This window comes from Aotus nancymaae, unplaced genomic scaffold (genome assembly GCF_030222135.1).
Source record: "Aotus nancymaae isolate 86718 unplaced genomic scaffold, 86718_ANA_hifiasm-v0.15.2.pri h1tg000007l, whole genome shotgun sequence".
In the NCBI taxonomy this organism is placed as follows: Eukaryota; Metazoa; Chordata; class Mammalia; order Primates; family Aotidae; genus Aotus; species Aotus nancymaae.
The window spans coordinates 9,644,348-9,671,881 of record NW_026988418.1 but is presented as its reverse complement, the minus strand read 5'-3'; the positions used below and the strand labels follow the sequence as shown (position 1 = coordinate 9,671,881).

Sequence of the window (27,534 nt, the reverse complement as noted above, 5' to 3'; positions counted from 1 at the left end):
TGTGACGCTATTACAGACATTTTGTGTATCTGGTAGGAAAGGAAAAGGAAGGCAAAATGGAAAAGTTGGCTTTTTTTCCTTTAAAGTCTACCTCATTTTATGATTATTAGCTGTCAGATTTTCTCAAACCCCGTTTGCAATTACAGATGGTGCTTTATGTAATGATTCTGGATAAGTAGAGGGCCTTTATGACTCCTTGTTTCTGTTGAGGATGAATTCTTTATGATTTTAAAACGCATTATGGCTAAGCCTACAGAATAAATGTGTGTCATTGGGGAACCTCGCTTATTATAAGACTATTTTTGGAAACGTTTGAAAGGATTTGAGCCATGCAAATGGGAAGAAGTGTAACTGTCTTGTAGAAGGTATGTAGAAATCCTTTACTGTGTCCTTGCAAACAGTAAATTATCCTGTTTTTTTTTTAAATTAGTCATAGTGTTATATGATGCTATACTAAAAACTAATATTGAATAAACCTTTTTCACTCTTGATGATCACTTAGTATTTTTTTCTTTTCCTTCATTTCAGAGCCTTCTTTATTTGCTTTTATAATTATGACTGCAATCAGGATGCAGCTTTTTAGTGTTTTGCAAAGTTTGTAAGATTTGCCACCCATCTATTGTGTCTTTCCCCCTTTGTTTCCCCCTAATGGTAAAAGCATATTAGATACATTTGTCATACATGTGAATGGAAATTTAGTACATCACTGGTAATTTTATTGTAAAAAGTAAGGTTAATAATTTTAGATTCCTGTTACAAGAATTATATATTCAAACTGCCTTAGAATTATACTGCATTATATAGTATCTTGCCTTGCAGACATACAAAGGGAATTTGTTGGGTGGGAGGTGAGTAGGGAGGAGGGGAGAAAATGAAGAATGCACTCTGGTTTAAATATATTAGCCTAATAGAAAAATACTAGCTAAGTGGAGTCGAGTTGTCCAAAAATAATTTTAAGAAAAGTTGACTGATATATGGAGATGTGGGTCTTATAAGGTCGTATAGAAAATTCTGATCCAAACTTTATTTTCCATGGAAATAAACTTTTGAATTTAAAATGTTCATCCTTGAATGAAATTGTGAATACTGAGATTCTATTGAGAATACTGAAAAGATACATATGCTGTTCTTTATTACCCCTTTTGTAGCTTTAATGTAGAGTATGGTTAGTTATTCCTAGTAGCTTTTTAAAAATGAAGCATACTTGAGTATGCTGAAACATTACCTATGAAGTGAATGGTTTTTCATGGAGATAGTGTGATGTCAACCTTGTTTTATGTGATAAATTAAGTTTTCAAAACATTTAAAACTACATCATTGGTGAAGCTGTTGCAGCTTGTTTTGTACATTTTTCCTAGCTCCCAACCCAGATCAAGCTCTTATTATTTCCTTCCTGGACTGCTGTGATAGCGAACTAACTGCTCTTCCATTTCTACTCTGTTCAAGCCACAGTAATGTTAAGAGTATCATCTGATGATTTATCTTACAATGATAAATCTTCCAGTGATTTGAAAACCTCCAATAGCTTCCCTTTGCCTACCAAAAAAAAAAACCCCGATTGCATACCTTGTCATATAAGTCCCTCTATTTTTGCTTCCAGCCTAATTTTCTAGTTCATTCTCTTCCTGGAGTCTGTCATAAATTCTGTAGAAGCAATTTTGTATTTGCTGTTCCTTGAATATATGCTTTTTTCCTCTTTCTGGGATGCCTTTCATTTGCAGTAGTCACATGTTGAAATCTTATATGTATGTGTTTTTAGGACCCAGGTCAGATGCCTTCGGTGTCAGAATATGTTCTCTAAACCCTTCTGTTAAAAATCATCCCTCCCTCCTTTTGCCTCCCTCTTCTAGCGCTTCTTCCTCTTCTTCTTCTTCTTCTTTTTTTTTTTTTTTTGAGACAGTCTCACTCTGTTGCCCAGGCTGGAGTGCAGTGGCACGATCTTGGCTCACTGCAACCTCCGCCTACTGAGTTCAAGTGATTTTCCTGCCTCAGCTTCCCGAGTAACTGGGATTACAGGCATGCACCACCACACCAGCTAATTTTTGTAGTTGTAGTAGAGACAGGATTTCACCAGGCTAGTCTCGAACTCCTGACCTTAGGTGATCTGCCCGCCTCAGCCTCTCAAAGTGCTGGGATTACAGGCATGAGCCACCGTGCCCAGCCTACTCTTCTAGTACTTCTCAGATGAAATTTTTTCCATTCCGTCTAGAGGAGCTACTGTAATATTTATGTATACTTTTTCCTGTGAAATTGGCTTCCCACCTGGTCCTGAGCTTCTTAGCTTGCCCAGGGTCTTGCAAGTAGTAGACAATTTAATCAATATATGTTGAATTAATAAATAAGGAGCATTGTTTCCTTCTAGTCTTTAGGTGCCTTTCTACTTAAGGTCCTTGCTCAACTCATTGCTTGGCTATTGCAGCAGCCTAGGGTTAAATAACTTTTGAATTAGACATTTGTTGACTTAGGGCCCTTAACTGTAATGGTGCCAGTATTTTTAATATTTTTTTCATCTTTATTTTATTTTCGAGACAGAGTCTCACTGTGTTGCCTAGTCTGGAGTGCAGTGGCGCCGTCTCGGCTCACTGCAACCTCCACGTCCTGGGTTCAAAGGATTCTCGTGCTTCAGCCTCCGGGGTAACTGGGAGTACAGGCACGCACTACCATGCCTGGCTAATTTTTGTGTTTTTAGTAGAAATGGAGTTTCGCCATGTTGGCCAGGCTGGTCCTGAATTCCTTGCCTCAAGCAATCTGCCCATCTTGGACTCCCAAAGTGCTAGGATTACAGATGAGAGCCACCATACCTAGCCTTTCATCTTAATTTTAGACTGAACCATAAATGCAAAATTTTATCTATTATTGCTTCTAGTGGCCTCAAAAACTATTTTTCAAAGATGCTTCCCTCTAGCCTATCATTTCAATAACTAACATTATGCATCTTGAAGATTTCTAATAACTGCATGGATTGGTGTATCTACTGTCATAGTAATGTGTAAGTTGAATCCAAATGGGAGTTTAATGTGTTAATGTTTGCGTATTTTCCGGCAGCAGTAGATATACTGAACTATTCAGATGAAACATAAAACTTTTTATTGTTGGCTAGATATGGTGGCTCATGCCTATAATCCCAGTGTGCTTTGGGAGCCCAAGGCAGGAGTATCATTTGAGGCCAGGAGGTCTGGACCAGAACACTTTGTAGAGATGCAGTTTCTATAAAACAACAACAACAACAAAACTTCTATTGTAGAAATGTTAATATTGTAGTACAGAGAATTACCTATAAGCATCTTTGTTAGTCTTGCTATGAATTGGGATTATTCTGTAACAAAGCTGGATAGAGGCCTCTCAAAGAGCCTCACCTTTGGTCTTTTGAGGATTAACTATACACAGCTGATCATAACTCATGCACAAAGGTTATAGCTAGTGATGTGTTAGCTGCACTTTAGTTTTGACATTGTTTTCATTTTAGGAAAATGTAATAAATTCCTTTTTAAATTAATGGATAATTCTTGTTTAAAGTTGTTGGCTGTTTTTTGTTCTTATCTAGATAGACTTCTGAAATTATTATTTTTTGAGACAGGGTCTCACCTTTGTTGCCCAGGCTGGAATACAGTGGTATGATCCTGGCTTACTGCAGCCTCAATCTCCTGGGCTCAAATGATTCTTCCACCTCAGCCTCTTGAGTAGGTGAGACTATAGAGCTTGCTACCACACCTAGCTAATGTTTTAAAAAATTACTTTTTAGTAGAGACAGGGTTTTGCCATGTTGCCTGGGCTGGTCTTGAACTCCTGGACTCAAGTGATCTGTCTGCCTCAGTCTCCCAAAATGCTGGGATTACGGGCATGAGCCATAGCACCCAGCCTGAAATTATCTTTCCTTCCGTAGATAATTAGAAAATGAAAAGTTTTGTTTGGCAAAACATGAATAGGAAAGTCTAAAAAAGTGGTTCTCAATTTTTTTTGGTTTCAGTACCCCTTTTAGAATTAAAAAATTAGAGGACCTCAAAGAGCTTCTCTTTAAGTGGATTATATCTATTGATATTTGTAGTATTAGAATAAAACTGAAAAATTAAAATATATTTAATTCATTAAAAATAATAAAGCATTGCACATGTGGCTTTTTTCTTTTTCTTTCTTTCTTTCTTTCTTTCTTTTTTTAAAGAGACAGGGTCTTGCTTTGTTTGTCCAGACTGGTCTTGAACTCCTGGCTCACGTGACCCTTCTGCCTCAGCCTCCCTCTGCCACCATGCCTGGCAAACATATGTTAGCATAACTTTTCTAAATGAAAAAAGTAACTATTATTTCTAAAAAACAAAAAGAATTAGTGGGAAGAGTGGCATTGACATCTTTACTATCCAACTTCATAGAAGACTTTTTTTTTTTGAGACTGGGTCTCACTCTGTTGCCCAGACTGGAGTACAGTGGCATGATCTCAGCTCACCGCAACCTCCATCTCCCAGGCTCACACGATTCTCCTGCCTCAGCCTCCTCTGTAGCTGGGAATACAGGCACCCACCACCACGTGTGGGTGATTTTTGTATTTTTTTTTTTTTTTTTGAGACGGAGTCTCGCTGTTGTTGCCCAGGCTGGTGTGCAATGGCGTGATCTCGGCTCACCGCAACCTCCGCCTCCTGGGTTCAGGCAATTCTCCTGCCTCAGCCTCCTGAGTACCTGGGACTACAGGCGTGCACCACCACACCCAGCTAATTTTTTTTGCATTTTCAGTAGAGACGGGGTTTCACCATGTTGACCAGGATGGTCTCGATCTCTTGACCTCGTGATCCACCCGCCTTGGCCTCCCAAAGTGCTGGGATTATAGGCGTGAGCCACCGCGCCCGGCCGATTTTTGTATTTTTAGTAGAGATGGGGTTTCATCATGTTGGCCAGGGTGGTCTTGAGCTCCTGACTTCAAATGATCCACCACGTCAGCCTCCCAAAGTGCTGGGCCCGGCCAATAGAAGACATTTAAATTCCCACATCTGCTCCTGCATTCAGTCTGTTGAGATGTTTACAGGTTATAACCTCAGGTAAACTCCACTGTATAGTTATAAGAGAATGAGAGTGAAAATGGCAAATAATGTCTTAGTGATACTATGAAAATAGTTCTGACCTCTTGGACTCTCCGAAGGGCCTTAGGAATTCTGGATCACGTTTTGAGATCTATTAGTCTAGAAGTTAGACTGCATAGTTTGGTGGACAACCTGGTAAAGTATCTCCTGACTTTGAAGCCAGACACAAAGGTTGTTCTAAGAAACTTATTTGCTTACCCTGACATACTTGGTATTTTCAACCCTGCAAAATTTAGATTAACATTTTGGTGGAAAACTGGTACACTGGCCCTATGGTTGGGGAAAATATCTGCTGAGAGCTACATTGAAGAAATAGGTCATCTGCCACTTCATGATTCTTACTGTTAACAGGTTAAGTAGCCTTCTGTGGTTGAGTTTTTATTTTTAACCCTGAACATTTGGTTTCATCTTATATAAATGGTTCTCCTTTGTATAGTAAGATGTTTCTTTTATGATCTAGGTGTCAGTTTTTAATGATATTGTTGTTTGGGACAAATGTTAATATAATCAAATGATGTAAAAGCCATGCCAGTTTTTTTGTCTTCTTATTGAAAAAGATTAGTCATTGCTTTCATTTAATATATTATAATGTATAGTGTATCCAACTATGTTTCACTAGAAGTATGGTGATTCTCCCATTTGATAATGCTTTTAAAATTTATTCTCATTGTTTTGATGCTGAATACTTCTATATTTTTCTTAGAGTATAGAAAAGATAGGATGTGTTTATGATTGCCATTTTAACAAGATAGGTAGAAAAATATAAATGTATCTATGGGATACGATATACTTTTTTATTGGTATTAAAGGGGGAGACATCCTGAGTGTAGTAGAAGGAACAGAGGCCTTGAAAATAGTTGACACAGATTACAAAACTAGCTTTGCTTCTTATCCTGCCCAGTGTTATATGGCCAGTACTTAATCTCTCTGTACATCTGTTTTTTGTGAAATTGAACTAATAATACCTACCTTTGCAGAGTTGTGGGGATTAAATATATGTTATCAATATCTAGTATAGTATTTGACATGCAGTATGTACCCAATAAGTATAGCTTGTATTTAGAGCTTATTATTGATAACATGTAATTATCCATGTCTACCTCTTTGGGTATTCTTGCAGTCAAAACCTTTGAGCTATTTTGCCCCATTCTTTTCCTTCCCAGTATTTACTGGGGCCACATTTTATTCATTTTGTTTTTTGGAATTGTTCTCTAGGATCTTTTCTAGTTAATAATATTTCATGAGTCTATGGAAATGTCAACTCAAGTCATCTTTTCCTTTTAGTTTCTATTGCCCTTGTCCAGTTCCTCAATAACTCACCTTAGAAATGATTTCTAATGAAGGTAATAGTTGTTAACATTTGTTGAATAATTATTATAGTCTAAGAACTATGTTAAATGCTTTTATATGTATTCTTTTAGCCACATAACAACCTTATAAAATTGGCACTATTATTATTCCACTTTACAGACAGGAAACTGAGACTTAGGTTTAGTAACTTACCAAGTAGCAGAGCAGGTCTTTCTGCCTAACTAAAGCTCGGGTTCTTAACCAGTACCTCCTAACTGGTTGCTCTTTTTCTGATTTCTTCTTCCCCTTCCCTATAAGTTTGTCCGGAATTCTTCAGCCAGATTAGTCCTACTGAAATGTTATTTTTATTATTTTACTGTTCTTCCCAAAAATAATCAGCAGCTCTTCATTTCTTTTAAGTAGAGATCATCTTAAACTTGGCATACATGGTCTTTAGTAATATGGCACCAACTTGTATATTTATAACTTTATTTCTGATTTTCTATTCATATTTCTCTTCTAGTCTAATTTCTTCCAGCCCAATACCCTGATTATACCTTGCTCATTCCTATCTCCAAGCTTTTGCTTAAGCTGCTTCCTATGTAGAATATGCCCATCCAACCCTGATCTTTAAATCAAGATTCTGTTTGAGTACCCCTTCCTTTTTAAAGCTTTCTCCAAAAATTCTAGCACTGCACCCCTGTATATGTAGGGTAACCTCTGTTATTTTGACATGGAATCATAATTATTTCATGAATATAATCTATCTCCCAAACAAGATAAGTTTCTTGAGATCAGGCTGTTGTAACTCCTGGGCTCAAGTGATCCTCCCACCTCAGCCTCCTGAGTAACTGGCGCTACAGGCATGTGCCACCATATCCAGCTTGTATCTGTTTTCCTAAACAGCCAGTGCCCAAGTATTTTGTTAAATTTTAGGCCCGTGGATCTAACTAACCTGATTTTGTGACTTAAGCTTTATTATTAGCATGTGACCTCTAAACTTATGAAGATAATTGGCTGGGCACTTATTATAACAAAGGAAATAATGAAAAAATGCAATACTTAATGTCATTAGCAAAATCATATGATTTTGAGTAAAAGTTGTTTTTGAAACTTTGAATAATTAGAAATGAGTAGGCTGGGCGCAGTTGCTGGTGCCTGTTATCTCAGCCCTTTGGGGGCCAAGGTGGGTAGATCACTTGAGGTCAGAAGTCTAGCCAACATGGTGAAACCCCATCTCTACTAAAAGTACAAAAATTAGCCAGGAATTGTGGCGGGAACCTGTAGTCCCAGCTACTCAGGAGGCTGAGGCTGGAGAATCGCTTGAACCCTGGAGACAGAGGTTGCAGCGAGCTAAGATGCCGCCATTGCACTCCAGCCTGGGCGACAGAGCCAGACTGTCTCAAAAAAGAAATGAGTAATAAGTTTTTCACAGTGTATTAGTTTAGTTTTACATAGCACAGGGACAAATGGAGACTTTTAAGTTACCCAGTGTGTTATTATACCAATTAATTTTAGCATGTGTAAGACTTGACTTTTAACAAGGTAAAGCGAGCTATCAAGTCTTATTAAAGATCAGTTTCCACATTGCTTGCCCATATGTGTTGTATGTGTTGTTCCTTGTGCATATTTGCAAATTCACATAAAGAGGGTTATCTCATTTTCTTTTTCTTTTTTTTTTGAGACAGGATCTTGCTCTGTTACCCAGGGTGAAGTGCAGTGGCATGTCACAACTCACTGCAGCCTCAACCTCCTGGACTCAAGTGGTCTCTCACCTCAGCTTCCCAAGTATCTGGGCTACAGGCATGCACCACTATGCCTGGCTAATTTTCAAAGTTCATTATTTTAATAAAAGATGGAGTAGGCTATGTCCAACCTGCCAAATCACACCATTTTGCATATCCCATATCAATGTGAAAACTGCCCTGCGACTTGGTATTGATGAACCAACACAAAGCCAAAGTCAATACCATCTACCCTTATCTATACTTGGACTTCCTGTCTGATGTTCTGTTTGTGGGCCAGATTGCCTATCCTTGTCTCAGGGTATGTGACAACAAATCTATAGAGCATGCAGCTATGCAGTCTTAAATACTTATTGTAATAGTTTGTATTTGTTAATTTACTTCATATACATATGTGTGTGTGTGTGTGTGTGTGTGTGTGTGTGTGTGTGTATATATATATATATATTTTTTTTTTTTTTTTTTTTAAATACAGATGGAGTCTTACCAGGTTGCCCAGGCTGGTCTCGAACTCCTGGGCTCAAGCAGTTCTCCCACCTCACCCTCCCAAAGTGCTGGGATTACAGGTGTGAGCCACCATGCCCAGCCAGTATTTATTTATTTATTGAGACAGAATCTCAATCTGTCATTAGGCTGGAGTGCAGTGGTATGATCTCGGCTCACTGCAACCTCCGCCTCCCAGATTCAAGCAATTCCCCTGCCTCAGCCTTCCAAGTAGCTGGGATTACAGGCGCCCACTACCATGCACAGTTAATTTTTTATATTTTAGTAGAGGCGGGATTTCACCATGTTGGCCAGGCTGGTCTCGAACTCCTGACTTCGTGATTCTTCTGCCTTGGCCTCCCAAAGTGCTGGGATTACAGGCGTGAGCCACCACACCTGGCCAAATTTATTTGCTAAATTGTCATTATTTATTGATGCAACATGATGTTTTGAAGTATATGCATACTGTGGAATGGCTAAATCTAACCAATCAGCAAATGTACCATTGGTCTCTTGACCTTGTGATCTGCCCGCCTTGGCCTTCCAAAGTACTAGGACTAACTACAGGCGTGAGCTACTGCACCTGGCCTATTTTTAAACTTAAGAAAACTTCAATTACGAATTAAAATTAAAAATCTGAATGAATATTGCTTTGAAAAAGGTCTTGTTGAAAGGAATTATTGTGCTGGAAATATATTGCTTTAGATTCTGTTCTTACATATATATTAGGCTTTTTTTTCCCCATAGAGTATAGAGTGACCTTTTTACAGCAGAGTTACTCAATATGGTCTAATTTATATTGAACTTCTAATAGGGATTTATAGAATTAACTGCAAACATTTTTTCTGATATTCGTTCTGGGATGTATTTCATAAAAAGTATTTAATATGTTTTCAACTGCAAGCAACAGAACTAATTCCAAATGGCTTTAAAAATAATAAATTTTATCTTCTCATTTAATAGAGTCACTTGATTTCAGCAGCTCAACAATGTCAGTAAAAACCCATATTTTGGCCGGGTGCAGTGGCTCATGCCTGTAATTCCAGCACTTTGGGAGGCCAAGGTGGATGGATCATGAGGTCAGAAGTTTGAGACCAGCCTGACCAACATAGTGAAACCCCATCTCTACCAAAAATACAAAAATTAGCCGGGTGTGGTGGTGCATGCCTGTAATCCCAGCTATTTGGGAGGCTGAGGCAGGAGAATCACTTGAACCTGGGAGGCGGAGGTTGCGGTGAGCCGAGATCTCGCCAGTGCACTTCAGCCTGGGAAACAAGAGCAAAACTCCATCTCAAAAAAAAAAAGCCCTCATGTTTTGATTAGCCATATATTGCTGAATTCTGCCATCCTTGAGACTGGCTTCATCCTCAGGCTAGTAGCAAAATGATTGCGGTGATTCCAGGCATCACATTCATAAACAACAACTTCTAAAAGAAGAGGAAAAAGATCTCTTCCTGAGCCACTGTTTTTGGGTAGAGGAAACTCTCCAAAAACCTCCAGCAAAGTTCTTTCTCATCTTTTTAGCCAGAATTGGGTCATAGGCTAGTTCCTGAACCAATCACCAGTGATTACCCTTAAAATTAAGTTAATCTCGTTTCTCAGACTGGAATGGTATTGGCTTCTCCTGAGGTATATGGTTGTATTGGGGAGGGATTCTTTTAAAGAGGAAGAGCGAGATAATTGATTCTAGGAAAGTAATTTGGAAAACCATAACTCTTTTCAATGTTATTGTCTTTGTGTTTCTCAATAAATCATATTAGCAAGTTATTTTTTCCTTTTTCAAAATTAAAATCTAGCTGTGGGAAATACATTTTTATTTTCTAAGTTGGAATTCTTAGGGTCACATGGTAATGGGTTAATATAAGACATCTCTTTCTGTCTTGTTGGTTGCTTACTAGAAGATGAGGAAGCTAACTTCTCTGGTTGACAGTTAACTAATTTTAGGAATATAGGCATTGGAATGGAGTGTTAATATAGCAAGTAAACGAGTGTAAGAGAACATTTTGCAAAACTATACATTTCAAATTCTAAAGTTCAGTAAATTAAGTAAACTTGAGACCTGTGGAATGATTTATGATTTGAAAGCTAGCCTGAAAAATTAGGAGCCATCCAGTCTGGGCAACATGGAGAAACCCTGTCTTTACAAAGAATACAAAAATTAGCTGTGCATGGTGGTGTACTCTTACAGTCCCAGCTACTTGGGAGGCTGAGGTGGGAGGATCACTTGAGCCCTGGAGGTCAAGGATCCACTGAGCTGTGATTATACCACTGCACTCCATCCTGGGTAACAGAGCAAGACCCTGTCTCAAAAAAAAAAAAAGCATTTAGGAGTTTGGTACAATGGTATGTACCTGTAGTCTCAGCTACTTGCAAGGCTGAGGTGGGAGTTTTGCTTGAGACCAAGAGTTGGAGATCAGCCTGGGCAACATAGTGAGACTCCATCTCAAAAAAAAAAAATTAGAATACTACTTTAAAGTAACCTATAGATTATATCTTTCAATTAAAATGTATGATGTGCCTAAGTATTGATTTTTCTCAGTATGTTAGAAATCTAGAGGCAGTATCATGGAGTAGTTAAGAGAGGAGTCTCTGGAATCAGAACTCCTGAGTTCAGACTGCACCTCTGCCACTTCGTCACATATGTCCTTGGGCAGTTTACTTTTCTTTATTGTGGTTTCTGCACCCAAAAAGTAGGGTGATAATTGTCATCTAATGGGCTTGTGAGGATTTTGTAAATTAATAACTGTCAAGTATTTAGTGTGGTACCTGGAACATACTAAACACCTGTAAATTTTTTTGTTTTTGTGTTAATTCATGTTTTTCAACAAATATTTGATGCCAAGCACTATTCTAGGTATGGTAGTGAACAAAACAGCAAAAATGCTTCATGGAAGTTTTTGCTTTCTGAGAATAATTAATACAGATTTATGTTTTTTTCTTTTTGCTGTAATGTTTAAATGCTTGAATGTAGATAGATACTGATATAAAATGGGGAAAGTGTCAGTGTTTAAGAGCTCCAGATGCAGGTTGTTGGGATTTCCTGTTCTAGCCCTGACTATTTATAGTTTGTGACCTTGGACAGTTTTCTAATCTGTATAGCATAGAAAATAATGTTAATCTTATTGAAGGGTTATTGTGAGAATTATATGAAATAGTACACATAAGACACTTAGGGCAGGTATCTATTACTATTTTTATTTTTATTATTTATGGCTGGGTGTGGTGGCTCATGCCTGTAATCTCAGCACTTTGGGAGGCTGAGGCTGGTGGATCACCTGAGGTCAGGTGTTCAAAACTTGCCTGGCCAACATGGCAAGACCCTGTCTATTTATTTAATACTTTTTTTTTTTGACACGGAGTCTCGCTCTGTCACATAGGCTGGAGTGCAGTGGCTTGATCTCGGCTCACTGCAACATCTGCCTCCCGAGTTCAGGTGATTCTCCTGCCTCCCAAGTAGCTGGGACTACAAAAACAATTTTTTTAAAAAGAGATAAGGTCTTACTCTGTTGCCCAGGTAGCATGCAGTGCCCTGATCATAGCTCACTGCAGCTTTGAGCTCCTAGGCTCAACGGATCTTCCTGCCTCAGCCTCCCAAGTAGCTACAGGTATGCACCACATACCTGGCTATTTTTTTTTTTTATTTTTAATTTTTATAGTAACAAGATCTCACTATGTTTCCCAGGATGGTCTCAAACCCCTGTCCTCAAATGATCCTCCTGCCTCAGGCTCCCAAAGCAGTGGGATTACAAGGCATGAGCCACTGTGCCTGGCCTGTTTTCATTATTATTAATAAAACTGGGATGCTGCCAGGCACGGTGGCTCGTGCTTGTAACCCCAGCACTTTGGGAGGCCGAGGGTGGGGAGTGGATCACTTGAGGTCAGGAGTTCGAGACCAGACTGACCAACATGGAGAAACCTCATCTCTACTAAAAATACAAAATTAGCCGGGCATGGTGGCGCATCCCTGTAATCCCAGCTACTCAGGAGGCTGAGGCAGGAGAATTGCTTGAATCCAGGAGAGAGAGGTTGCAGTGAGCTAAGATCATGCTACTGCATTCCAGCCTGGGCAACGAAAGCGAAACTTCATCTCAAAAGAAAACAACAACTGGAATGCTTTGTGGCCCATCTCCATAGTGTTCCGTTCAGAGGAAGAACCAGCCTAACATTCAAATTAAATTGAAAAGTAATTAAAGTATTTATTTAATCCTCTCAAAAATGCCAAAGGGGTTTACATTTATAACACTATGATACTACTTAAAATCCTATTTCTTCATCTTTGGCATGGTTAATCTGAAACTTTCTTCTCTCTTAAAACTTACCAACTCATAACAACTTGAGCAGTCTCATTTTTTGTATTTATTTTGTAATCCTTCTCAAACCTATTAAGTTTCTATTCCATGAGTACCTATCTCTTATTTTTATTTTTTTTTTTAAAGATGCATTTTTTTTTTTTTTGAAAGAGAGAGAGAGAATAGGAAGGAGGAAAAAGGAAGAGAAAGAGAGAGAGAGAGAATGAGGAGGAGGGAGAAGGAAAAGAAAGAGGGAGAGAGAATGGGAGTATTGCTTTCTTGCCCAGGCTAGAATGCAATTTAGTAATGGGTATTGAAAAGCTCTTTTATACTGATAATTATACTTAATGATGTAGTCAGGAAGGAATAAGGGAAGAAGATAACAAACAAACAGCCAACCAATATTTAATTTAAACCTATGAAATGCTATGCGATTACTGAGGAGTGATTTACTTCCAATTATATAGTCACCTTTGGAATAGGTGTGAGGTGGTAATGTATGTTTTGTGTATTTGAAGTGGAGAGTTCTATAAATGTTTATTAAGTTTACTTGTTCTGGGTCTGAGTTCAAGTTCTGAATATCCTTGTTAATTTTCTATCTCGTTGATCTATAGAATCGTTAGCTCTTCTTGTTACATTGATCCTTTTGCCATTATGTAATGTCATTCCTCGCCTCTTTTGATCTTTGTTGCTTTAAAGTCTACTTTATCAGAGGCGAGAATTGCATCTCCTGCTTTTTGTTTATTAGTTTATTTTTACTCTCTGTTTGATTGGTAAATCTTCCTCCTTCTCTCTGAGTCTTTGTGTATTGTTGCATGTAAGATGGGCCCGGATGCAGCATACCGATGGGTTTTGGCTTTTTATCCAATTAAAATATATATAGGTTTAATACCGGCGTTTGATGCTAGCTGGCTGTTTTGCCCATTAGTTGATGTAAATTTTTTATTGTGTTAAAGTTCTTTGCTTTTTGATATATTTTTGGAAAGGCTGATATTGGTTGTTCCTTTATATGTATAGTGCTTCTTTCAGAAGCTCTTGTAAAGCAGGCCTGGTGGTGAACTCTCTAAGTACTTGTTTGTTCGCAAAAGATTTAATTTTTCCTTCGCTCATAAAGTTTAGTTTGGCTGGATAGGAAATTCTGGGTTGAAAGTTCTTTTCTTTAAGGATGTTAAATATTGGTCCCCACTCTTTTCTGGCTTGTAGGGTTTCTGCTGAGAGATCTGCTGTAAGTCTGATAGGTTTCCCTTTATGGGTAACCTGACCTTTCTCTCTGGCTGCCCTTAGTATTTTCTCCTTCATTTCAACCCTAATAAATCTGGCGATTATGTGCCTTGGGGTTGGTCTTCTTGAAGAATATCTTTGTGGTGTTCTCTGTATTACCTGGAGTTGAATATTACCCTGCCTTGCCAGGTTGGGAAAATTTTCCTGAATGATATCCTGAAGAGTATTTTCCAACTTGGATTCATTCTCTTCATCACATTCAGGTACACCTATCAAACGTAAATTAGGTCTTTTCACATAGTCCCATATTTCCTGGAGACTTTGCTCATTCCTTTTCATCCTTTTTTCTGCATTCTTGTCTTCTCGTTTCATTTCACTGAGCTGGTCCTCGACTTCTGATTTCTGCTTGATCAATTCGACTGTTTAAACTTGTGCATGCTTCGCGAAGTTCTCCTGTTGTGTTTTTCAGCTCCATCAATTCACTTATATTCTTCTCTAAATTGTCCATTCTCGTTAACAGTTCGTCAAACCTTTTTTCAAGGTTCTTAGTTTCTTTGCATTGGGTTAGAACAAGTTCTTTTAATTCACAGAAGTTTCTTATCACCCACGTTTTGAAACCTGCTTCTGTTATTGGAACACACGTGTAATCTATTAAGCCTTGTTCCGTTACTGATGAGGAATTGCAATCCCCTGTAGAGGGAGAGGCATTCTGATTTTGAGTATTCTCTACCTTTTTACGCTGGTTTCTTCCCTTCTTTATATATTTGTCCGTCTGTCGTCTTTATAATTACAGGCTTTCTAACTGGGTCTCTGACGTCCAACTTGTTGATTCCCTGCGCCGAGATCTGAGCAATCCACTGAGCCAGCCAAAACAGTGGTGTTAAGATTGATGGTGCTTTTCTGCCCGGGAATCTCCGGACTCTGCACCAAAAACTGGCGTGCTAAGGCACCAGCAAAACCACCACGCCGGCCACAAGAGTTGCCCTGGCGACCCGTGGGGCTCCTCCACTGGGAATCTCCTGGTCCATGAGCAACAAATATTCGTCTGAAAGTGTGGCGTCCTCTCGTTCTTTGCGCTTTCACTGGGAGGTACGTGCCCGAGCTGCTAATCATCAGCCATCTTGGATCTCTCTCCCTATCTCTTATTAAACTCTTTACTTTGCCCATGTCATTATTCTGATCTGTACAGTAAGGGCCAGGAACCAAGAGAGCAAAGAAAAGCTATGAATACTCAAATATAGCAACATTTTTGTTTCTGTCACATTTATTTGTGGTAGAGGATATAACATGTTTTGGCTTTTGGAAAAAAAGTCTGTTTAGTTTTAAAAAGACAATGAGGTGGTTCAGACCTGTTGCAGGACATTAATTCGGGACTTGGAATTTAGTTTTTCTCCAGATAGTCATAAACTATATAAGAGTTGCTATCATATCTCTCTGACTGGGACTGGCCTGTTCTCTTTTTGGTTCCTAGTGCTCAGCCCTTGAAATTTAGTATTGCCAGATAAAATATGTGCAATATGGACCATGCAATATTTGGGACATACTTATAGTAAACAATTATTCATTGTTTATTTGAAATTCAAATTTAATTAGGTGTCCTATATTTTTATTTGCTAAATCTAGCAACCCTAATTCAGAGAGAGGCTGCTGACTAGGCTATATTTTCTAGTACATTCTCTGTGGTGTTTAAGAACACATGTGAAACTTGATGTAGTGGGTATCAGGATACTTTCAGCTTTAATAATAGAAAATCCAACTTGAATTAGTTAGAACAAAGGGAATTTGTTTTAACCAGTTTGAATTACATAGGCTTATGTAATAGAAAAGACCAAAGGGAGTGAGGGCCCCTGGCATGGTTGATCAAGGGTACAGGCTTTGGCTCTGTTTTTCTATAATTTACCCTATATTACCTTTTTTTTCCCTCAGACTGGCTTCCCCAGTAGTACAAGATGGCTGCCTTTGGCTCCTGGGACTGTATGTTTCCTTATTCCTAGGAGAGAAAGAGGATGCTTCCTACAAATACAGTGCAGAAATCCTAAGCTTGACACTAATCTAACCTTCTCATGCTCCAAAGGATCACTGTCTTAAAATCTGGGTAGCTTTCTGTGTCTAGACCAGTGACTCTTAAACTTGAGTGTGCATTGGGACTACCTGGAGGACTTGTTAAATTACAGATTGTGGCTGGGCACTGTGGCTCATGCCTATAATCCCAGCACTGTGGGAGGCCTACGTGGGAAGATTACATGAGTCCAGGATTCAAGATTAGGCTGGGCAACATGGTGAAACCCTGTCTCTATGGAAAAAAAAAAATTAATGAGGCATGGTGGTGCATGCCTGTGGTCCTAGCTACTTGGGAGGCTGAGATGGGAGGATTTTTTGAGCCTGGGAGGTCGAGGCTGTATTGAGCTGTGATTATGCCATTGCGCTCCAGCCTGGGTGACAGAGAAGATACTGTCTCAAAAACCAAAAACAAAACACAGATTGCTAGGTCCTATCTCCAAAATGTCTAATTGAGTTGGTTCAGTAGGCTTGGTTCCAAGAATTTATATTTGTAACATGTTCCCAGATGTTACTGACTTTGCTGGTCACAAACCATACTTTGAGAACCACAGTTTTGTCAAATCAGGGCCTATTCCTAGAGCTGAGGAAGAGGTCAATCCCACTTAAACTTTTTACCAGTGAGGGGAGAGGAATAAAATGTTTTGGAAGATAATGACAATGTCCACTGAAGAGAAGACTGCTGGTTTTTTTGCGTATCTAGTTTCTCTTCCCTCTTATGTAGGTAAGAACTTTCTGATTTTTCTCTTGGAACCATTCTTCCTTCATTTGGAATGATGTGGCTTGGGTGGTTGGCCTAACCCAGTGGTTTTAAGGATGGGCACATGATCTAGGCCTGGTCAATAAGAGCGCTTGCATAGTCACAGTGATCAGCTCAGGAGTGAATAGTGCAGTGATCTTTGTAGGTTAGTCAGTGTACCTTGTTATACATTGCTATTTACTCTCCTGGCTAGGGATATGAAGATGACATAATCCCTGTCCTCAAGAAGCTGAGACTGTAATTATGAAAGACATACCTGTAAACAAACGCATGCAGTACTCCTCTTTATAATTCCCTCTCTTTCTCCTGGCTGTCATCTAAAATATATTTCTACTATATACTGTACTACTACCGCCTTTATAATTCTTAACCATACTTTGTTTAGTGTCTTTAGTCCTCATTAAATTATAAATTGAATCAGGATAAAGTCTGAGTCCATGATTAGTTGCTGGATCTTCAATACCTAGCCCCATCTCTGGCACAAAGAAAGTACTCAGTAAATATTGATTGAATGAATGTTGAAGTATAGCAATATAAAAATATATAAATGAAATAGGCAATGATTGGTTTACTGGTGGAGTAGGAGAGGTAACAGCCTGAGTAAATGCATAAAGTTATTAAAACACCTTAAGTTTTGTTGAAGCTCAATGTGTGAGATAGGACGTGGCCTTTTCATGGTGGCTCATACCTGTAATTCTGGCACTTTGGGAGGCTGTGGTGGGAGGATCTCTTGAGCTCAGGAATTTGAGACCAGCCTGGGCAGCATAGTGAGACCCCATCTGTTTTAAAAATTTTTGGCTGGGTGTAATGGCACATGCCTGTAGTCCCAGCTACTCAGGAGGCTGAAGTGGGAGGATTCCTTGAGCCCAGGAGGCTGCAGTGAACTATGATTGGGCCATTGCACTACAGCCTGGGTGACAGAGCATGAACTTGTCTAAAAAAAACAAAAAAAAATTGAGAGATAGGAAGTGGTATTAGATGAATCTGGACCAGTAGGTGGGGTCCAGGTCATGAAAGGCCCTGAAGGCTACATTTAGGGGTTGAATTTTATCTTGTGGGCATTTGACTGAAACCATTGACTGATTGGTTTTAAGTAGGGAAGAGAGTATGTTGGCTGTAAGGTGAAAAATAGATTGGAGCAGAATAAGATTATAGAAGGAAAACTGGTTAGGAGGCTATTTCAGTACAGAAAAAAGATGTTATAAAAGCCTAAGGCTAAGATTTTAGCAGTGAAAATGAATAGTAGAGTTGTTTAAAAAGTAGGATTGGTGGGCCTTAGAGAGCCTATTCTGAGGAAAATGAAATAATCTAGAATGACTTTTAGTTTTCTGGCTTGGTAGATGGTGGTAGTATAAACCAAGAGAAGCAAGTTAAGGAAGAAGAACAGATCTGGATTATATGGCCTCTTACATAAAAATGAGGCAATGGTGAAATGGTCCAGATTTTCTCCTGGGATTCTTTTTCTCTTAGGCTTCACATGGGCAGGAGAGGAGAGTGGCTTCTACTACTCTAGGTGTGGGGACTAGAGCAGATGATAGTAAATCAGATACTACTCAGTTTATAGGGTGGAGGAGGATTACAGTGGGAGCTGAATGCTTCCAGGGTTTTAGTTGCTAAAGTAATTTTTAGTTTTCAGATGTTTAAGCTGCCTCATTCTTTTTGAAAGCAAGTGTATAAATTATAAGAAAATTAGCTCTTAAGATTTATGAATTAGCTTCACCATTGGTGGAGATGTGAATTGCTGCAGCTGTTTTGGAAAGTTTGACAGTATCTAGTAAAATAGCTCTTCTTGGGCCAGGTGTGGTGGCTCATGCCTGTAATCCCAGCCCTTTGGGAGGCTGAGGTGGGCGGATCACGAGGTCAGATGTTCAAGACCAGCCTGGCCAACATAGTGAAACCCTGTCTGTACTAAAAATACAAAAAAAGTAGCTGGGCATGGTGGCACATTCCTGTAATCCCAGCTACTTAGGAGGCTGACGCAGGAGAATTGCTTGAACTCAGGAGGCGGAGGTTGCAGTGAGCTGAGATTGAGCCTCTGCACTCCAGCCTAGGCGACAGAGTGAGACTGTCTCAAAAAAAAAAAAAAAAGCTCTTCTTGGAATCTATTCTGTAGAAATAAAAGTATCAACATATAAAGGCATATGTGTAGAGATTTTTATAGCATTGTTTCCAATATTCACTACTAAAAACAGTCTGAATATTCATCAGTAGTAGGTAGGGAAATATAAATTGTAATGTACCTATATTGTGGAATATTTTTCAACTCAGAGAATGTGTTACAAGTCTATATATATTGACCTGGAGGGATGTCTGTGATAGATTGTAGAGTAAGACAAACAAGTTATAAATAAATACATATATTTAATAAGATCCTATTTTTATAAAAAATAATGATGTTTCACTTTTTTTTTTAGGATTATAGGAACCTGAAGAAAGGAGTAAAGGTGTATTTTATTTCAGGTCCTCTTTGCATGGGATATAGCAGTGAACAAACCAAAGTCTTTGCTTTATGTAGGAGGGTATATGACAATAAATAAGAAGTGAATATATAGTATGTTAGGTGGAGATACATATTATAGAGAAAACAACTACTGACTTAAGGGGGATGGAGCACCGAGATGAAATTGCTATTTTATTTTGGGTAGTTAGAGGAGGCCTCACTGATAAGGTGACTTACCTTTCTTTTTGTGAAATACAATACTAGAAAGTGTAGGAAACATAAACATATAATTTGTTGACTTAATGTAAATTGAACAGCCACCTAGATAAAGATTTTATAGATAGCCAGCTTCTCAGAGACCCAAAACATGCCTTCCTCTGCTTTTTTTTTTTTTTTTTTTTTTTGAGACAGTCTCGCTCTGTTGCCCAGACTGGAGTGCAGTGGCGTGATCTTAGCTCATTGCAATCTCTGCCTCTGGGTTCAAGCAATTCACATACCTCAGCCTCCTGAGTAGTTGGGATTACAGGTGTGCACAGCCACATGTGGATAATTTTTGTATTTTTAGTAGAGATGGGTTTTTATCATGTTCGCCAGGTTGATCTTGAATTTACTAGCCTCAAGTGTTCTGCCAGCCTTGGTCTCCCAAAGTGCTGGGATTACAGGTGTGAGCACTGCACGGAGCCTAAAACATGCCCTTTTCTAATTATATTCCCCTTCTTACCACCAGAGATAAGAAGTGGGGGTAGCAGGGCATGTTTTGGATCGCTGAGAAGCTTTATGTACATGCTGCCTTGAGAGGAAAAAGTGTTGTGTTTTTGTTAGAAGACTGGTTTGAATATGGTCTGCTTACCAAATATGTGACATTGAATGTTTGTCATATAAAATTCGAGTGATGATACTTAATTCACAAGGATTTTTAATAAGAATTATAAATTATAATATCTATGTACCCACATATATATGTAATGAAATAACATCTAGTATCTGGCATATAGCAGGTACTCTACACATCCTTCTTGAAGGTCAGTGTTTTTGTGATATGGTAATAGGGAAATGTGTAGAGCTTGTGCTAGAGATTTTGTTAGAGGCAGCTACATATCGTACTTGCTAGAGGCTACTTGGCTCTAGTATGTTTGGCTCTAAGATCAGGATGGGTAAAATCTTGGGACAAGAGAAGCAATGTAGCAAGTGTGAGTCACCATCTTTCTTTTTTTATGACTCATTTCAACTTTTTCTATGGGAAAGTTAAAAAAAAACCTTTTTCTGTCTCCAGGCTGACCCTCCCCCCACCTTTTTTTTTTTTTAATTTTCTGCCTTCAGTAAAATTCCACTGCTGTTCAGCATAATTACTTCTCGGCTTCACTTTTTCTCTATGGTAAGCCTAAATGCTGACCATCTCAAGCAGTAATTCAACAAATATTTATTGAATGGCTTCTATGTGTGAAACACTTGGCACTGGAAATACAGAGATAGGTAAGAAAATATGTGCCCTAAAGGAGCTCATAAGTCTTTGAGTACAAAGATAGGGTTCAACAACTAAACTATAATCAGTGAACTTTATATTAGAAGGTTGAGAAGACCTCTATAGAATCATAGAAAAGGGATTACTTAACAAGGCCTGAGAATATGAGGGAAAGTTTCATGGAAAAAAACATGCATAACTTGAGTATTAAAAAAAGGAGTTGGGCCCAGCATGGTGGCTTAGGCTGGGTACGGTGGCCCACACCTGTCATCCCTGCACTTTGGGAGACAAAGGTGGGTGGATCACTTGAGGGTAGGAGTTCAATACCCGCCTGACCTACATGGTGAAACCTTGTCTCTACTGGAAAAAAAAAAGGCCTAATGTGGTGGCACATGCCTGTAGTCTCAGCTACTTGGGAGGCTGAGCCAGGAGAATTATTTGAACCTGCGAGGTAGAGGCTTCAGTGAGCTGAGATTGCCCCACTGCACTTCAGCTTGGGCAACAAAGTGAGACCCCCATCTAAAAAAAAAAAGTGGATAAGGCAGTGTGGTGAAAGAGAGAGGGGGTAGGGGAATAGGGATGGGTATTTATGAGATACAGGAAACCATATGTACATGAGAAAGAGTTGTGTGTTTGGATGAACTGCAGGTATTGTATGTCTAGGGTGAAAGGTGCCTGTGGGAAGTAATAGGAAAATAAGCTTGGAATAGTAAGCAGAGACTGGACCATGTAGGGCTTTCTGTGCCGTGCTGAAGAGTTTGAACCTTACCTTGTATGTGGTGGGGAACTCTTGAAACAGTGTGCTAAACCAGTATGGTTAGATTTGAAATTCAAAAGAAACAGAGAAGGGAGGAAAAGAACCAGGAGATTGGCCAGAAGCAGTGACTCATGCCTATAATCCCAACACTTTGGGAGGCCTAGGTGGGAAGATCACGAGGTCAGAAGTTCAAAATGAGCCTGGCCAATGTGGTGAAACCCTCTCTCTACTAAAAATACAAAAAAAGTAGCTGGGTTTGGTGGTGCACGCTTGTGATCCCAGCTAATCAGGAGGCTGAGGCAGGAGAATCGCTTGAACCCAGGAGGCGGAGGTTGCAGTGAGCCGAGATCGAGCCACTGCACTCCAGCCTGGGCAATAGAGGGAGACTTCGTCTCAAAAAAAGAAAAAAAAAATAGGAAAAAAAAAAAAGGCAGGAGATTGGTCTCTGGTAAGCCCAGGGAGAGGGTTTTTCAAGAAGGAAAAAATGGCTAACAGTGTAAACTCTAAAGTGATTAAGTGAAATAATGATACAAAAGCTTCCGCTAGACTTTGCTATTGACACAACCTTAACAAGATATGTATTTATTTAGTGATTGGGGTAGAAGCCAAATTGCAATAGACAAAAGAGCAAAGGAGAGGTGAGAAAACAGACTGCAAATACAGACCATTCTTAGAAAACTTGCTGTGAAGCAAAAATAAGAGATAGCTAGAGAAGTAGAGCTGAGAAACATAATTATTTTTATTTTTATTTTTATTGCATTTTAGGTTTTGGGGTACATGTGAAAAACATGCAAGATTGTTGCATAGGTGAATACGTGGCAGTGTGATTTGCTGCCTTCCTCCCCTTCACCTATATGTGGCATTTCTCCCCATGCTATCTCTCCCCAACTCCCCACCCCCTGCTGTCCCCCCCACTCCCCCCCAACAGACCCGAGTGTATAGTGCTCCCCTCCCTGTGTCCATGTATTCCCATTGTTCAACACCCGTCTATGAGTGAGAACATGCAATGTTTGACTTTGTGTTCTTGTGTCAGTTTGCTGAGAATGAAGGTTTCCAGGTTCATCCATGTCCCTACAAAGGACGTGAACTCCTCGTTTTCGATGGCTGCATAATATTCCATGGTGTATATGTGCCACATTTTTCCTGTCCAGTCTATCATCGATGGGCATTTGGGTTGGTTCCAGGTCTTTGCTATTGTAAACTGTGCTGCAGTGAACATTCATGTACATGTGTCCTTATAGTAGAATGATTTATAATCCTTTGGATATATACCCAGTAATGGGATTGCTGGGTCAAATGGAATTTCTATTTCTAGGTCCTTGAGGAATCGCCACACTGTCTTCCACAATGGTTGAACTAATTTACACTCCCACCAACAGTGTAAAAGTGTTCCTATTTCTCCACATTCTCTCCAGCATCTGTTGTCTCCAGATTTTTTAATGATTGCCGTTCTAACTGGCGTGAGATGGTATCTCAATGTAGTTTTGATTTGCATTTCTCTAATGACCAGTGATGATGAGCATTTTTTCATATGCTTGTTGGCCTCATGTATGTCTTCTTTTGTAAAGTATCTGTTCATATTCTTTGCCCATTTTTGAATGGGCTTGTTTGTTTTTTTCTTGTAAATCCGTTTTAGTTCGTTGTAAATTCTGGATATCAGCCCTTTGTCAGATTGGTAGGCTGCAAAAATTGTTTCCCATTGTGTTGGTTGCCGATTCACTCTATTGACTTTCTTTCACCATGCAGAAGCTGTGGAGTTTGATCAGGTCCCATTTGTCTATTTTGGCTTTTGTTGCCAATGCTTTTGGTGTTTTGGTCATGAAGTCCTTGCCTATGCCTATGTCCTGAATGGTTTTGCCTAGGTTTTCTTCTAGGGTTTTTATGGTGTTAGGTCTTATGTTTAAGTCTTTAATCCATCTGGAGTTAATTTTAGTGTAAGGTGTCAGGAAGGGGTCCGGTTTCTGCTTTCTGCATATGGCTAGCCAGTTTTCCCAACACCACTTATTAAACAGGGAATCCTTTCCCCATTGCTTGTTTTTATCAGGTTTGTCAAAGATCGGATGGTTGTAGATATGTTGTGTTGCCTCTGACGCCTCTGTTCTGTTCCATTGGTCTATATCTCTGTTTTGGTACCAGTACCATGCTGTTTTGATTACTGTAGCCTTGTAGTAGAGTTTGATGTCCAGTAATGTGATGCCTCCTGCTTTGTTCTTTTTGCTTAAAATTGACTTGGCTATGCGGGCTCTCTTTTGGTTCCATATGAAGTTTAAGGTGGTTTTCTCCAGTTCTGTGAAGAAGGCCATTGGTAGCTTAATGGGGATAGCGTTGAATCTGTAAATTACTTTGGGCAGTATGGCCATTTTCACGATACTGATTTTTCCTAACCATGAACGTGGAATGTTTCTCCATCTGTTTGTGTCCTCTCTTATTTCGTTGAGCAGTGGTTTGTAGTTCTCCTCGAAGAAGTCTTTTACGTTCCTTGTTAATTGTATTCCTAGGTAATTTATTCTCTTTGTAGCAATTGTGAATGGCAGTTCGTTCTTGATTTGGCTCTCTTTAAGTCTGTTATTGGTGTATAGGAATGCTTGTGATTTTTGCACATTGATTTTGTATCCTGAGACTTTGCTGAAGTTGCTTATCAGTTTCAGGAGATTTTGGGCTGAGATGATGGGGTCTTCTAGATATACAATCATGTCATCTGCAAATAGAGACAATTTGACTTCCTCCTTTCCTAATTGAATACCCTTTATTTCTTTTTCTTGCCTGATTGCTCTGGCTAGAACTTCCAGTACTATACTGAATAGGAGTGGTGAGAGAGGGCATCCTTGTCTAGTGCCAGATTTCAAAGGGAATGCTTCCAGTTTTTGCCCATTCAGTATGATATTGGCTGTTGGTTTGTCGTAAATAGCTTTTATTATTTTGAGATACGGTCCATCGATACCTAGTTTATTGAGGATTTTTAGCATAAAGGGCTGATGAATTTTGTCAAAGGCCTTCTCTGCATCAATTGAGATAATCATGTGGTTTTTGTCTTTGGTTCTGTTTATGTGGTGAATTACATTTATAGACTTGCGTATATTGAACCAGCCTTGCATCCCCAGGATGAATCCTACTTGATCATGGTGGATAAGCTTTTTGATGTGCTGTTGTAATCGGCTTGCCAGTATTTTATTGAAGATTTTTGCATCTATGTTCATCATGGATATTGGCCTGTAGATTTCTTTTCTTGTTGAGTCTCTGCCGGGTTTTGGTATCAGGATGATGTTGGTCTCATAAAATGATTTGGGAAGGATTCCCTCTTTTTGGATTATTTGGAATAGTTTCAGTAGGAATGGTACCAGTTCCTCTTTGTATGTCTGGTAGAATTCTGCTGTGAACCCATCTGGACCTGGGCTTTTTTTGGGTGGTAGGCTCTTAATCACTGCCTCGACTTCAGACCTTGTTTTTGGTCTATTCAGGGTTTCGACTTCTTCCTGGTTTAGGCTTGGGAGGAGGCAACTGTCCAGGAATTTATCCATTTCTTCCAGGTTTTCTAGTTTATGTGCATAGAGTTGTTTGTAATAATCTCTGATGCTGGTTTGAATTTCTGTGGAATCTGTGGTGATATCCCCTTTATCATTTTTTATTGCATCTATTTGGTTATTCTCTCTTTTCTTTTTTATTAATCTGGCTAGTGGTCTGTCTATTTTGTTGATCTTTTCAAAAAACCAGCTCCTGGATTTATTGATTTTTTTGAAGGGTTTTTCGTGTCTCTATCTCCTTCAATTCTGCTTTCATCTTAGTTATTTCTTGTCTTCTGCTAGGTTTTGAGTTTTTTTTGATCTTGCTCCTCTAGTTCTTTCAATTTTGACGATAGGGTGTCAATTTTAGATCTCTCCTTTCTTCTCATGTGGGCACTTATTGCTATATGTTTTCCTCTAGAGACTGCTTTAAATGTGTCCCAGAGATTCTGGTATGTGGTGTCTTTGTTCTCGTTGGTTTCGAAGAACATCTTTATTTCTGCCTTCATTTCATTGTTTATCCAGTCAACATTCACGAGAAAGTTGTTCAGTTTCCATGAAGCTGTGCGATTCTGGGTTGGTTTCTGAATTCTGAGTTCTAACTTGATTGCACTGTGGTCTGAGAGACTGTTTGTTATGGTTTCTGTTCTTTTGCATTTGCTGAGGAGTGATTTACTTCCAATTATGTGGTCAATTTTAGAGTAGGTGTGATGTGGTGCTAAGAAGAATGTATATTCTGTGGATTTGGGGTGGAGAGTTCTGTAAATGTCTATTAGGTTTGCTTGTTCCAGGTCTGAGTTCAAGTCCTGGATATCCTTGTTAATTTTCTGTCTCATTGATCTGTCTAATATTGACAATGGTGTGTTGAAGTCTCCCACTATTATTGTGTGGGAGTCTAAGTCTCTTTGTAAGTCTTTAAGAACTTGCCTTATGTATCTGGGTGCTCCTGTATTAGGTGCATATATATTTAGGATCGGTAGCTCTTCTTGCTGCATTGATCCTTTTACCATTATGTAATGTCCTTCTTTGTCTCTTTTGATCTTTGTTGCTTTAAAGTGTATTTTATCAGAGATGAGAATTGCAACTCCTGCTTTTTTTTGCTCTCCATTTGCTTGTTAAATCTTCTTCCATCCCTTTATTTTGAGCCTTTGTGTATCCTTGCATGTGCGATGGGTTTCCTGGATACAGCACACTGATGGGTTTTGGCTTTTTATCCAATTTGCCAGTCTGTGTCTTTTGATTCGGGCATTTAGTCCATTTATGTTTAGAGTTAATATTGTTATGTGTGAATTTGATCTTGCCATTTTGATGCTAGCCAGCTGTTTTGACCATTGGTTGATGCAGATTCTTCATTGTGTTGATGCTCTTTACCATTTCGTGTGTTTTTGGAGTGGCTGGTACTGGTTGTTCTTTTATATGTGTAGTGCCTCTTTCAGGAGCTCTTGTAAAGCCGGTCTGGTGGTGATGAAATCTCTGAGTGCTTGCTTGTTCACAAAGGATTTTATTTTTCCTTCACTTATGAATCTTAGTTTGGCTGGATATGAAATTCTGGGTTGAAAGTTCTTTTCTTTAAGCATGTTGAATATCGGCCCCCACTCTCTTCCGGCTTGTAGCGTTTCTACTGAGAGATCTGCTGTGATTCTGATGGGCTTCCCTTTGTGGGTAACCCGACCTTTCTCTCTGGCTGCCCTTAGTATTTTCTCCTTCATTTCAACCCTGGTGAATCTGACGATTATGTGCCTTGGGGTTGCTCTTCTTGAGGAATATCTTTGTGGTGTTCTCTGTATTTCCTGGACTTGAATCTTGGCCTGCCTTGCTAGATTGGGGAAGTTTTCCTGGATAATATCCTGAAGAGTATTTTCCAGCTTGGATACATTCTCTTCGTCACATTCAGGTACACCTATCAAATGTAGATTAGGTCTTTTCACATAATCCCATATTTCTTGTTGACTTTGTTCATTCCTTTTTACCCTGTTTTCTCTAATCTTGCCTTCTTGTTTTATTTCATTGAGTTGATCTTCGACCTCTGATATCCTTTCTTCTGCTTGGTCAATTCGGCTGTTGAAACTTGTGCATGTTTCGTGAAGTTCTCATGTTGTGTTTTTCAGCTCCATCAATTCACTCATGTTCCTCTCTAAGTTGTCCATTCTCGTTAGCATTTCGTCAAGTCTTTTTTCAAGGTTCTTAGTTTCTTTGCATTGGGTTAGAACATGTTCTTTTAGCTCACAGAAGTTTCTTATTATCCACTTTCTGAAGGCTGATTCTGTCATTTCATCACACTCATTCTCCATCCAGTCTTGTTCCCTTGCTGGTGAGGAGTTGTGATCCCTTGTAGGAGGAGAGGTGTTCTGGTTTCGGGTGTTTTCATCCTTTTTGCGTTGGTTTCTTCCCATCTTTGTGGATTTATCCACCTGTCGACTTTGTAGTTGTTGACTTTCTGATTTTGGTAAGTTTAAGTCTGCA

The 27,534-nt window shown here is 39.2% G+C and overlaps 1 protein-coding gene across 5 annotated transcripts in view; it reads left to right on the top strand.

Moving 5' to 3' along the window:
- Nucleotides 1-27,534, top strand: part of PIK3R3 (phosphoinositide-3-kinase regulatory subunit 3) — a 107,344-nt gene that overhangs the window by 2,000 nt on the left and 77,810 nt on the right. Inside the window, exon 1 of one of the 5 annotated variants that reach the window (XM_012434564.2) lies at nt 15-365. The exons of the other annotated variants lie outside the window; for them this stretch is intronic. The gene's annotated coding sequence lies outside the window, so the exon portion shown is untranslated. Of the gene's footprint in view, nt 1-14; nt 366-27,534 lie in introns of those variants that run through there. 5 annotated transcript variants of the gene reach the window in all.